This window comes from Ictidomys tridecemlineatus, chromosome 15, assembly GCF_052094955.1.
Source record: "Ictidomys tridecemlineatus isolate mIctTri1 chromosome 15, mIctTri1.hap1, whole genome shotgun sequence".
Lineage (NCBI taxonomy): Eukaryota > Metazoa > Chordata > Mammalia > Rodentia > Sciuridae > Ictidomys > Ictidomys tridecemlineatus.
In genome coordinates, this window is record NC_135491.1 from 45826084 (window position 1) to 45838550 (window position 12467).

A 12467-nucleotide genomic window follows, 5' to 3' on the forward strand; every position below is an offset into this window, starting at 1 on the left:
GTGGGGCCCGGGAGGTGGGAGGCCCCTGGGAGCTGCTGGGGTGAGGGGTGAAAAGGCTACGCGTAATGTGCGTAGGAAGGAAATGAGGCCTGGCTGAGGGCGATAAGGTGTGTGAAAAGGGCCGCGACACTAATAAGGAAGCGGGGGAAAGGGGGGGGGGTCTTAGGTCTGCAGGCGTTTCCACCAGCTCCAAATTCTCACGCCTTACATAATGTCACGTGATACTTATGTATTGACCCTTGCTGTGTACTGTGTTAAACTCTAAGCCATCGTTAGGTCCATTTTACACAGAGGGAAACTGAGGCTCAGAGAGGCTGGGGACTCTCAAGGTCACATCCTTAATGGCCTAGATCCATTTGAACCCAGGTCTGAAGTGCTCCGTACCTGTGCTCCTTCCAGTATGCGTTTTGAAGTAATACCGTTTGGGAGAAGTGTTTACTTCTTGAGAAGAAGCTGAGTTTTTTTTGTTTTTTTTTTTTTTTTTATTCATAGATTATGCTGCTGGGACACACACACACACACACACACACACACACACACTCACTCTCACACACTCTCACAAACCTTGAGTTGACCTTGAGGCAAGAAGGTCGTGAGAACCTTTTTTTTGGCCATTGCCTTAGGCTTTGTCCCTTAAATCTTCCAACTCTTGTATTGGATCTTATTATACAAACTCTCTTTGAGATCATTGTTCAATGGTTTGTGACTTTTTTATTTAAAGAAACAGGTCAGACTTTTTCATTTAACTTTACTGAGTTAAATGAAAAATTACATATTATATAAAATTACATATTATAAGTGTGTCCATTTAAAATGTACAGTTTGATGAGTTTTGACACATGTATTTGTTCACGTAATTCCAATTTCAGTTAAGAATTAGAGCATTCTCATTACCAGAAAAAGGTCTCTTGCTCCTTTACAGTTATTCTCCTCAACTGTAAAGGATGTTATTTTTTTTTTTTAAAGAGAGAGTGAGAGAGGAGAGAGAGAGAATTTTTGATATTTATTTTTTTAGTTCTCGGCGGACACAACATCTTTGTTGGTATGTGGTGCTGAGGATCGAACCCGGGCCGCACGCATGCCAGGCGAGCGTGCTACAGCTTGAGCCACATCCCCAGCCCAAGGATGTTATTTGAATAAGTCTACCAGCTAACCACTGTTACGTAGCCAGCAAAGATTAGTTTGTAGCCAGTGAGGGAGGAGAACACCTGTAATCCCAGTTGCTTGAGAGGCTGAGACAGGAGGATCACAAGTTTGAGGCCAGCCTGGGCAATTTAGCCAGAGGCTGTCTTAACATAAGGATTGGGGATATAACTCAATGGTAAAGCACCCCTGGCTTCAATCTCCAGCTGCCAGAAAAGAGAAAAAGATTAGTTTGAGGCTGGCTTTGATGTAAGAGTGTGTAATTTTATATGTATTTGTATAACTTTGAGTAATAGATTTATAATGCATTTATACCTTGTGATTAGTTTCTTGTATTACTTTTTTTTTTTTTTAATATTTATTTTTTAGTTTTTCGGCAAACACAACATCTTTGTATGTGGTGCTAAGGATCGAACCCGGGCCGCAAGCATGCCAGATGAGCCCGCTACTGTTTGAGCCACATCCCCAGCCCCTAATTTCTTGTATTACAATCTTATTCTGAGAAAAAAATTCAGTTCTGTTCTCTTTCTGAGGCAAATATACCTGTAGAATTTTTTTTTCTATTAATTTGGGGGCTACAGGAGAAATTGTTAATTTTTTTTTTTAAAGAGAGAGGAGAGAGAGAGAGAGAGAGAATTTTTAATATTTATTTTTTAGTTCTCGGCGGACACAACATCTTTGTTGGTTTGTGGTGCTGAGGATCGAACCGGGGCCGCACGCATGACAGGGGAGAGCGCTACCGCTTGAGCCACATCCCCAGCCCCATGTTAATTTTTAATTAATAATTTTGTAAGAGGATGTTCTTTGTTTTGTTTTTTAATATCTTTATTTTATTTATTTATTTTATGTGGTGCTGAGGTTCAAACCCAGTGCCTCACGCATACAAGGCAAGCACTTAACAACTGAGCTACAACCCCAGCCCAAGAGGATGTTATTTGACTAATTCTACCTAGTGGATAAGCTAAATCAAGAATTTAGTAACTTCTTGCATTTGTATTGTATACAATTGTATTTCCCCCAGTACCAGGGATTGAACCCAGGGCCTTGTACATGCTAGGAAAACATTCTGCCACTAAATTACATCTCCAGTCCTTTTTTTGTTTGTTTGTTTGTTTTTTTAAATTTGAGATATATTCTCAGAACAACTAGTTGAGAGTGACTTAGATAAGAGTGATCTTTATTTTAACAGGGGTACCAGAAACAGATTCAGGAATTATGGTTGTATAATTGATCTATGACAATCCAGCTTAGATAGATCCCTTGATTTCTCTTTTCTATGCAGTATTCAAATTTTAGCATTAGATATGTCTTCCAGCATTTGCCTAATAAGTTTTATGTTAAAACAGTTCATTATGGGGGGCTGGGGTTATGGTTCAGTGGTAGAACGCTTGCCTCGCATGTGCAAGGCCCTGGGTTCGATCCTCAGCATCACATAAAAATAAATAAAAGTTATTGTGTACAACTACAAAAAGTAAATATTTAAAAAAAAATAAACAGTTCATAATGGGTAGGCAGTCATGTTTTTCATTTGTGGTTTCATTTTTCCAGAATTTCTCCTTGATTGATTTAGAATAGACAGTGAATTTGGAAGGAACACTTAGTGCTTGTAGATAACAATAATCTCAAGTAGTGGTTTCAAACTTGTTACAGTACTTGCTGATGTAGCTAGCTAGAATGTATGGTATGCAGGGCTTCTGTTGATGCTGGGTTACAGGTCTTTGCTGGCAGTTGGCTTTTCTTACTTGTTCTGTAGTCTTTCCCTGTTTTGTTCCTGTCAAGCTCATTCATTCATTCATTCATTCACTTTATCAAATATTTTTTAAATGTTTTTTTTAGTTGTTGATGGACCTTTTGTATTTACTTATTTATGTTTAATGTGGTGCTGAGGATTGAACCCAGTGCGCCTCACATGCTAGGTAAATGCTGCACCACTGAGCCACAACCCAAGCCCCACTTAAACAAATATTAAGCCTTTATTTTGTGCCAGATACCATTCTAGATACTGAGGTTACAGTAGTAAATAAACATGCCCTTATAGAGTTTAGTCTGTAGGATGCAGACATTAGGAGGAAGAGTTAATAACCAGAATATATACTATGTTAGATAGTGGTAAGTGCTAAGAGGAAAAATATTTCAGGGAAGAAGATTAATGAATGTGTGTGTATGTGGTGAGGAGAGATGGCTTTATGGAGATGACTAGAGTAAAGGCCAAGGAAAGGTAAGGGAGTTATCTACAGGAAGAGCATTCTTGGTAGAGGAAGCAAATCCAAAGGCCTTGAAGTGGTAGTGTGTCTGGTGTGTTTGAGGAATCAGGGTTAGTAGCACATGAGGTCAAAATGATTAGGGAATGGTGGATCATGTACAGCTTTGCAGGTTTTAGGAAGACTGGCTCTTCTTTTGAGAGCAGAAATCATTGGAGCAGAAGCATGACATGATGTGATTTAATGGTTTAATAGGCTCATTCTAACATCACTGTTGAGAAAACAATGAAGGAAAGCAAGGGCAGAATTGAGGAGCACAGTTAGGAAGCTGTTGTAATTAAGGCAAGGAATGGTAGCTTGGACTAGTACTGTGGTCGTAGGGGTAGTGAGAAGTATCAGATTTTGGATATGTTGGGATGGTAAAGCCAACAGGATTTAATGATGCACTGGATTTGAGAAAGGAAAAAGGAGTCAAGGATGACTTCAAGGTTTTTGGTCTGCTGATCTAGAAGAATAGGGTTGCTATTAAATGAGAAGGGAAAGACCTAACATTGGTTTTCATTCTTTTTACAATTCAGAGTCACTTCCATGCTCCCTTAGACAGAGGTTTATGATCTTAATATCCTACATCTATAGATTGCCATTTTTTAAAGTGAATAGCTGTGATTAGATTATGATACTACTAGAGTTTGTGATAATTTAGAATTGGTAATATAGTTAAATTATCTTTCTCATAGCCAGGCATGGGAGGCTGAGACAGGAGCATCTTGAGTGCAAAGCTAGCCTCAGCAAAAGTGAAGAATTAAGCAATTCAGCAAGTCCCTGTCTCAAAATAAAATACACTCAGTGGTTGAATGGCCCTGGGTTCAATCCCTGGTACCAAAAAAAATAAGAGAAAGATACTCATATTTGTGTACATGAATTTAAGTCATGTTAGGTTTAATTATAGATGTACAAAAAGGGTAATATCAAATTTTTTACCAAGCTTGGGTCAGGTTTTGGGAATTAGGATTAATGTGGGAAAATATGAATCTTATTATTTTTTTGGTACCAGGGATTGAACCCAGGGCCATTCAACCACTGAGCCACATCCCAGCCCTATTATGTATTTTATTTTGAGATGGGGTCTGGCTGAGTTGCTTTATTTTATTGAAATCTTGAATAAAGATAGTATACATTATTGTCTTTCCACTATTTAGTAGTTAGGGGAAAAAAATCACATAAATATGGAATTGGATCCTGAGTGTAATGAAAAATCCCTGAAGTATTTTTAAATGAGGGGTGACATTGAAACACTATTTATTTATTTATTTTTAGTATTTATTTTTTAGTTGTAGTTGGATACACTACCTTTATTTTATTTATTTTATATGGTGCTAAGGATCAAACCCAAGGCCTTGCACATGCTAGGTGAGCCCTCTGCCGCTGAGCCTCAACCTCAGTCCCTGAAACATTATTTTTTGAGTAGATTATTTTTGCTGAAGAGTTGAGAATTAAAGGGAAAAGTAGTACAGAGGAAAGAAAGTAAAATTATTTCAATCTCAGGAATTTATTTGAATCGTATGTCCTCCTTGCATATACCTATATGTAAAAATATGTTTTTATTTTTTTTAATTTTTATTTTTACTTTTTTTTAAAATTTTTTTTAAAGAGAGAGAGAGAGAGAGAGAGTTTTTTTATTACTTATTTTTTAGTTATCAGCGGACACAACATCTTTGTTTGTATGTGGTGCTGAGGATCGAACCCGGGCCGCTCGCATGCCAGGCAAGCGCGCTACTGCTTGAGCCACATCCCCAGCCCCTGTAAAAATATATACAGATACATACATAAAGATCATGTATTCTCTTTTGTGGCATTGGAGATTGAACCCAGGGGCATTTTACCACTGAGCTATATCCCATCTCTTTTTACTTTTTTCAGACAGGATTTCACTATGTTGCTTAGGCTGGTCTCAAACTCTTAGGCTCAAATGATCTTCTTGCCGCAGCCTTTGAAGTATCTGAGACCAGCAGTTACTCTCTTTTCACATGAAAGTTATACACACTGATTTGTGCCTTGATTTTTTTCACTTAACTATGTTTCAGGGAACTTTTCATAACAGTACCTGGAATTTTCCTTCATTACAGCTAGATAGAATTTATTGTATGGATTATAATTTATTTAGACAGTTTCCTATTGCTAAACATTGTGGTTTATCATTATTTTGCAATCTGGGGTCTCCTCTCAAATCAATTTTACTGAAATCTAATGTACAGACAATAAAAATGTACAGATTTTGAATATAAAGTTAATTTGTTTTCACAAATGTCACCTATGTAAGTACCATAAGGATATAGAACATTTCTAACACTTTTCTTCTCATACAATCACTGATTTGATTTCTAACATGTAGAATAGGATATATATTTCTAACGTCTTTCATCTGTTTTTTTTTTTCCTCCTATGTTTTGGTAATTTGGTCCTTTTTTTTGCTTTTTATTTCATTGTACTAATATACCAAAATTTGCTGGGCCTGGTGGTGCATGCCTTTAATCCCAGCTGCTTGGGAGGTTGAGGCAGGAGGATCATGAGTTCAAAGCCAGCCTCAGCAAAGGTGAGGTGCAAAGCAATTCAGTGAGACCCTGTCTCTAAATAAAATAGAAAATAGGGCTGGGGATGTGGCTCAATGGTCGAGTGCCCCTGACTTCAATCCCCAGTGCACAAACAAACAAATAAAAAAAAATCACTAATATATCAAAATTTGTTGATCCATTCACCTGTGGATTAACTTTTGGATAGTTTCCAGTTTGATATGAAGTTTCGTGTACAAATCTTTGTGTGTACATGGTTCCATGAATACTTAGTAATAAAACTAATAGGAGTGAGATTAAGTCTGTTTAACTTTTTAAGCATCTATTAGAGTTTTTCCTCAAAAAGTTTACATCACTTATACTTCCACCAGCAGTGCATGAATTTTCTATTTTCTCCACATCTTTTTTTAAAATATATACTTTTTAAAATATTAAATTAGTTGTAGATGGACACGAAATCTTTATTTATTTATTTTTATGTTGTGCTGAGGATTGAACCCAGGGCTTCACATGTGTGAGGCAAGTGCTCTACCACTGAGCTACAACCCCAGCCCACCACATGTTAATTGATATATATAAAATTATGGTTTTAACTTTCATTTCCCTGATGACTAATGATGTTCAGAATCTTTTCATGGGCTATTTATATATGTCTTTTTGTGAGGTGTGTCTTCAGTCGTGCCCGTTCTTTTTATTAGGGTTGGTTGTTGCCTTATTATTGATCTGAAAGTGTGGGGTTTTTTTTCCCCCTAAGAGCTGGATGCTAGCTTTGTGGCCCAAATCCTGGTTCAGTTTCTTCCTTTTCTTCTTCTTTTTTTTAAAATATATCTTTTTTAGTTGTCAATGGATTTTTTTTAATCCAATTGCTTGCATTTTTTTAAGAGAGAGAGAATTTTAATATTTCTTTCTTTTTTTTTTTTAGAGAGAGGAGAGAGAGAGAGAGAGAGAGAGAGAATTTTTAGTATTTATTTTTTAGTTCTCGGTGGACACAACATCTTTGTTGGTATGTGGTGCTGAGGATCGAACCCGGGCCGCACGCATACCAGGCGAGCGCGCTACCGCTTGAGCCACATCCCCAACCCCGGATCTTTATTTTATTTACATGTGGTGCTGAGAATTGAACCCAGGGCCTCATACATCCTAGGCAAGCACTCCATAAACTCTTTCTGAGTACTCTCTTTAGTTTTATTAACAATACAGTTGGTCCAGCTTTGAAAGGCTGAAGCAGAAGGATTGCAAGTTCAAGGCTAGTGTGGGTAACTTAGCAAGACCCTGTCTCAAAATAAAAAATTTAAAAGGGCTAGGGATGTAGCTCATTGGTAGAATACTTGCCTAGCATGCACAAGACTCAGTTCCCTAGCACTGAAAAAAGAAAAAGAATATAGTTGTTTACTAGATACGGTGGCAAGTGCCTTTACTCCCAGCTACTCAGGAGGCTAAGGCATGAATTATGGAGTTTGAGAACAGCCTGAGCAACATAGTGAGGCTATCTCAAAAAACAAAAGAAAAGAAGAATATAGTTGTAGATGAGGTAGTAGTGAGTCTTCATTTAAATATCTCAGTTTTCAAGTATGAGAAGCAGTATATTCTGATTTTAAAACATTGACATTTTCTAATTGGCATTTTCTAATTCATCAGCATTAGTATTGTTGCATGTATCTACATATTTTATGATTAGAAGTTGAGCTTTTCACTTTGAACTGGCATCATTGACCTTCCTGAGAACAAGGTAAATAAGTCTTTTTTTTTTTTGGTATTATATCACCATCTTGAAAGTGTATTAAGAACTTTAAATGGTGGAGGTCACCTATAGGGCAAATATTGAGTAATACGAAAATTCCTGGGTGTGTGTTTCAAACCTTCCCTTTGGCTTGCTGTTGAACTGAATATGTTATTACACAATCTGTCCCTCCCAATGGAGCATTATTGTTTTCTTCACATAAGCCAGTAATGGGAAGGTTTTCCCCTATTCTGAAGTTGGCATCTATTTTTCTTTGTTGAATCAACATCTAAAGGAGTGGGGACTGAATTATAAAGGATTTATTTATGCAGTGCTGGGAGTCAAATCCAGGGCCTTGTGCATGCAAGGCAAGCACTCTACCAATTTAGCTATATCTTCAGTCCCATCCCTGATCTCTTTGACACGTTTGCCACTGTTTCATAATGGTTTACCATGGGCTTATTTTTTTTTTAAGCAATACATTTTTTTTTTTTTAGATAACTCTTATACCATGAAATTCATTCTTTTTGGGGCGGTACCAGGGACTGAACTCGGGGGCAATGAGCCACTGAGCCACATCCCCAGCCCTATTTTGTATTTTATTTAGAGACAGGGTCTTACTGAGTTGCTTAGCGCCTCACTTTTGCTGTGACTATCTTTGAACTCTTGATCCTCTTGCCTTAGCCTCCGAACCACTGGGATTATTAAGTTGCTTGAGGCCTCACTAAATTGCTGAAGCTGATCTTGAACTTGCAATTCTCCTATCTCAGCCTCCTAAATCTCTGGGATTACAGGTATGCACTACTGTGCCTGGAAAATTTTAAGAGTTCTTTATTCTAGATACAAGTGCAACTGTTTTCTCTCTTTCTGTGAATTATCTCTTTCACTTTCTTGAGGGTATTCTTTGAAGTACAAAAGTTTTAAATTTTGATGAAGTCCAGTTTATCTGTTTTTTCTTTTGTTTGTGCATTTGGTGTCTTGAAGAAAACATTGCCTAACCCAATGTCATGACAATTTACTCCTATTTATTCTTGTAAGCCAAGACTACATTTATTGATACTTACAGAACAGAACTTGTTAGACCAAACCTGTTGATAAGCAGGTCTCCAAAATCAAACCTTGGAATATATGCTCTTATCTCTGTTAGCCTGTTCTTGGAATCAGTTTAATGAGTGAAACTCCTTGTGCATTATCCTAGTTTCTTTCTTATCTGACCAGTTTGTTGATACATTTTAAATTTTGATAAACTGCATTAAATTTATTGCAGCATATTTCTATGTATTAATGGTTTACAAGTATGTTTTTTTAAGACCTGCAGGCTGTTATCCTTTATAACTTAGTTCCTGCTATTATTCAAAACTGAGCCTGACAGAAATTAAACTCTTCTTCCTCCAAAACCTACTGCTGTGTGTCTGCTGCTAGTATTACTTAATTTAACATTTAGTCTTATTTCTTTTATGTATGTCAGTTGTTTTCTAGTTGACTTTTAAAGATTGCTCAGCACTTTAATCACATCTAGTTGATTGTGTGCACTGGGCTTCCATCCAAAATTTTGCTTGAAGAAAGTGTTCTGTAGCTAAAAAAAAAAATTTGAAAAACTAAAAAACCAAGATCCTGTGCAAAGCCAGAAATCTAGGCTCAGACTCCAGGCTCTCTGCATGCCAAGTAAAAAAAAAAAAAAACTTCTGCCTTGTGTCCAGTCAGTAAACAAACCCAGGTGTTTCCTCTTTTCAAAGGTCAGTAGCATGGTTTGTAAGAAATATTTTTAAAAACTAACAGAAAAATGCAAGACCTACAAGCACATTCAGTGAATTTTCACTAAGTCAACATATTTTTGAAACCACTATTCAAGTTGAGAAAAAGCAATGATAGTGCACTGGAAATGCTTCTTCCCAACAGGTGGTCCTCTGCTGAATTAGCATTGCTGCATCATATGGTAATTCTATTTTGTGTGTGTTCATGTGTTTACATGCACGTGTGTGGTACTGGGGATTGAATCCAGGACCTTGAGTACGCTAGGCAAACTATTATGCTGTGTATAATATTTTGGAACTTATAATATTTTGGAATTTATTTTTTTAAAACTAGTATCATACTGTGTATAATATTTAGAACTCTGCCACTGAGCTACATTGCTACCCCTTTTTATTTATTTTTTTTTTTGAGAACAGATTCTCACTAAGTTGCTCAAGTTGGCCTTGAACTTAAAATCCTGCCTTAGCCTCTTGAATAGCTGGGATTATAGGTCTCAGCCACTATGCCTGGCTTGATAATTCTACTTGGAATTTTTTGAGGAACCACCATATCATTTTTTTAAAAATACTTTTAAAAATATTTTTTTAGATATTGATGGATCTTTATTTTATTCATTTATTTATACGCGGGGCCGAGAACCAAACCTGGTGACTCGCACATGCTAGGCAAGTGCTCTCCTCCTGAGCCATAACCCCAGCCCAACCACCATGTCATTTTCTTTTTTCTTTTAATATATTTTTATTTTTTAGTTGTAAATGGACATAATATCTTTATTTTTTTATTTTTATGTGGTGCTGAGGATCGAACCCAGGGCCTCACACATGCTAGGCGAGCGCTCTACCGCTGAGCCACAACCCCAGCCCACCATATCATTTTCTATACTTGTTATACCATTTTGCAGTCCTGAGCAAACAGTTCTAGTTTCTCCATATTCTCTTCCTTTTCTTTCTTTCTTTTTTTAATAGTAGCTTGTTTACTGTTTTTATATCTTTAGAGAAATGATTATTCAGGTTCTTTGCCGATTTTTAAAATTGGGTTATTCAATTTGTATTGGGTTTTGAGAGTTCTTTATATATTCTTATCAGATGTATGATTTACAAATATTATCTTCCATTCCACAGGGTTTTTTTTTTACTTTGCTGATTGTGTTCTTTGATGCGTAGAAGGTTTAAAGTTTCATGTAGTCCCATTTGTTTTTTCTTATGTTAGTTGTGCTTTTGTTTGTTTTTTTTTTTTTAGAGAGAGTGATAGAGGGAGAGAGAGAGAGAGAGAGAGAGAATTTTTAATATTTATTTTTTAGTTATTGGCAGACACAACATCTTTGTTGGTATGTGGTGCTGAGGATCGAACTCGGGCCGCACGCATGCCAGGCGAGCGCGCTACTGCTTGAGCCACATCCCCAGCCCCCTGCTTTTGTTTTATAGTTTTGTGTCTAACATTTAGATCTTTAGTCCACTTTGAGTTAATTTCGTATATCATAGAAGTTAGGGATTCATTTTCTTTCTCTTACATGTAAATGTACAATTTCCACATAACTATGTATTAAAGATACTGTCCTTTTTCTTTTTTTTTTAAGAGAGAATTTTGATAGTATTTTTCAGTTTTCAGTGAACACAACATCTTTATTTTTATGAGGTGCTGAGGATCGAACCCAGCGCCCCACACATGCCAGGCGAGTGCGTTACCGCTTGAGCCACATCCCCAGCCCAATACTGTCCTTTTTCTATTGCATGGTCTTAGCACAGTTGTCACAGATTATTGATCATACACTCAAGAGTAGTTGTGTGTTTTTTTTTTTTTTTTAGTAGTATCGTACTGTGTTACTGTGTATAATATTTTGGAATTTATTTTGTTTAATTCTGTATTCCTGAGGTTAACCATAAAATGTCATTCAATGGAAGGAAGTACCAGAATACATCTAATGTGAATAGTTCTATTCTTTGCTGCAGTATAGTCTTAAAACAGAGGGTCAGTAGAAATAAAGCTTTGTCACAAAAGCCTAAGAATGTTATATTTATACATGTATCAATAAGAATCACAGGCAGGACATTTGTTACATCTCTTTTCATCGTGTCCTTAGGCATCAGGCCATCATAAGAAAGGATAGCATTGTTTTCCTTTTAAGTTTTTTTAAAAGCCATCCTCTTGGTGGTTGAAATAATATTTTCAAGGCAAGAAACACTGGGAATATAGCTTCCGTTTTCCCTTGTAGATTCTGCTTCAGATTAGCACCTGATATCAGATGCTTGCTTCTAGGTGAGCTTCTTGTCATTTTGCCACAGGATAGACACATAAGAGCAGGTCATGCCTGGGCAGAAGGTGATGATAATTGTGAGCAGGATTATCCAGAGGCTAACACTGGAGTAGAACAGCTGCTCTACCAGTCATCTTCTCCTAGAGCTGGCCTAGTCAGGGTTGCAGTGATTCTTCTACCTGGGGTACATCTTCAGTTCACCTCAAGGCATTCTCATTCCCCTCAGGCGGGGCATCATCTTTGAATTTGCCCTTATCTCTGGTGTAGTCTCAGGCCTAGTACACTCCTCCAGCTGAGTTGCCAGTGGCACGCTGCAGTCTTGTTGTCATTTGATTTTAGATAATAATATCTGAAGATGATTATGTTCTAAAGTAGAAATCAAGAGTTCTAGCACTTTTTGCTTTTCTAAACCATCAATATTGAGGTCACATTTTAGAGCAAGAATTACTAAACTGTTTTTGTTTGTTTGTGGACCACTCTGATTCCAACCTCTTGACTCGGTGAAAAAATATGGATTATAAAACAGCATGTAGTATATGGATTCACTTTTGTAAAAATACAAAACCTTTTCTTTATCACTACCTAGTATGTAAAATAGTAAGGACTCAATAAAAACTGTATAAAAAGAATACATAAGAGGGGCTGGAGTTGTGGCTCAGTGGTAAAGTACTTGCCTCGCACGCGCAAGGTCCTGGGTTCAATCCTCAGCACCACATAAAAGTTAATAAGAAAAGATATTGTGTTCTTCTAAAACTAAAAAATATTTAAAAAAAGAAACATGAATCCTATCAAAAAAAAAAAAAGAGAGAGAATGCACAAGAAAA

At 36.9% G+C, this 12467-nt stretch overlaps 1 protein-coding gene across 2 annotated transcripts in view; it reads left to right on the top strand.

Moving 5' to 3' along the window:
* Positions 1 to 12467, top strand: part of Cyb5b (cytochrome b5 type B) — a 34975-nt gene that overhangs the window by 268 nt on the left and 22240 nt on the right. The gene's annotated exons all lie outside the window — the stretch shown is intronic.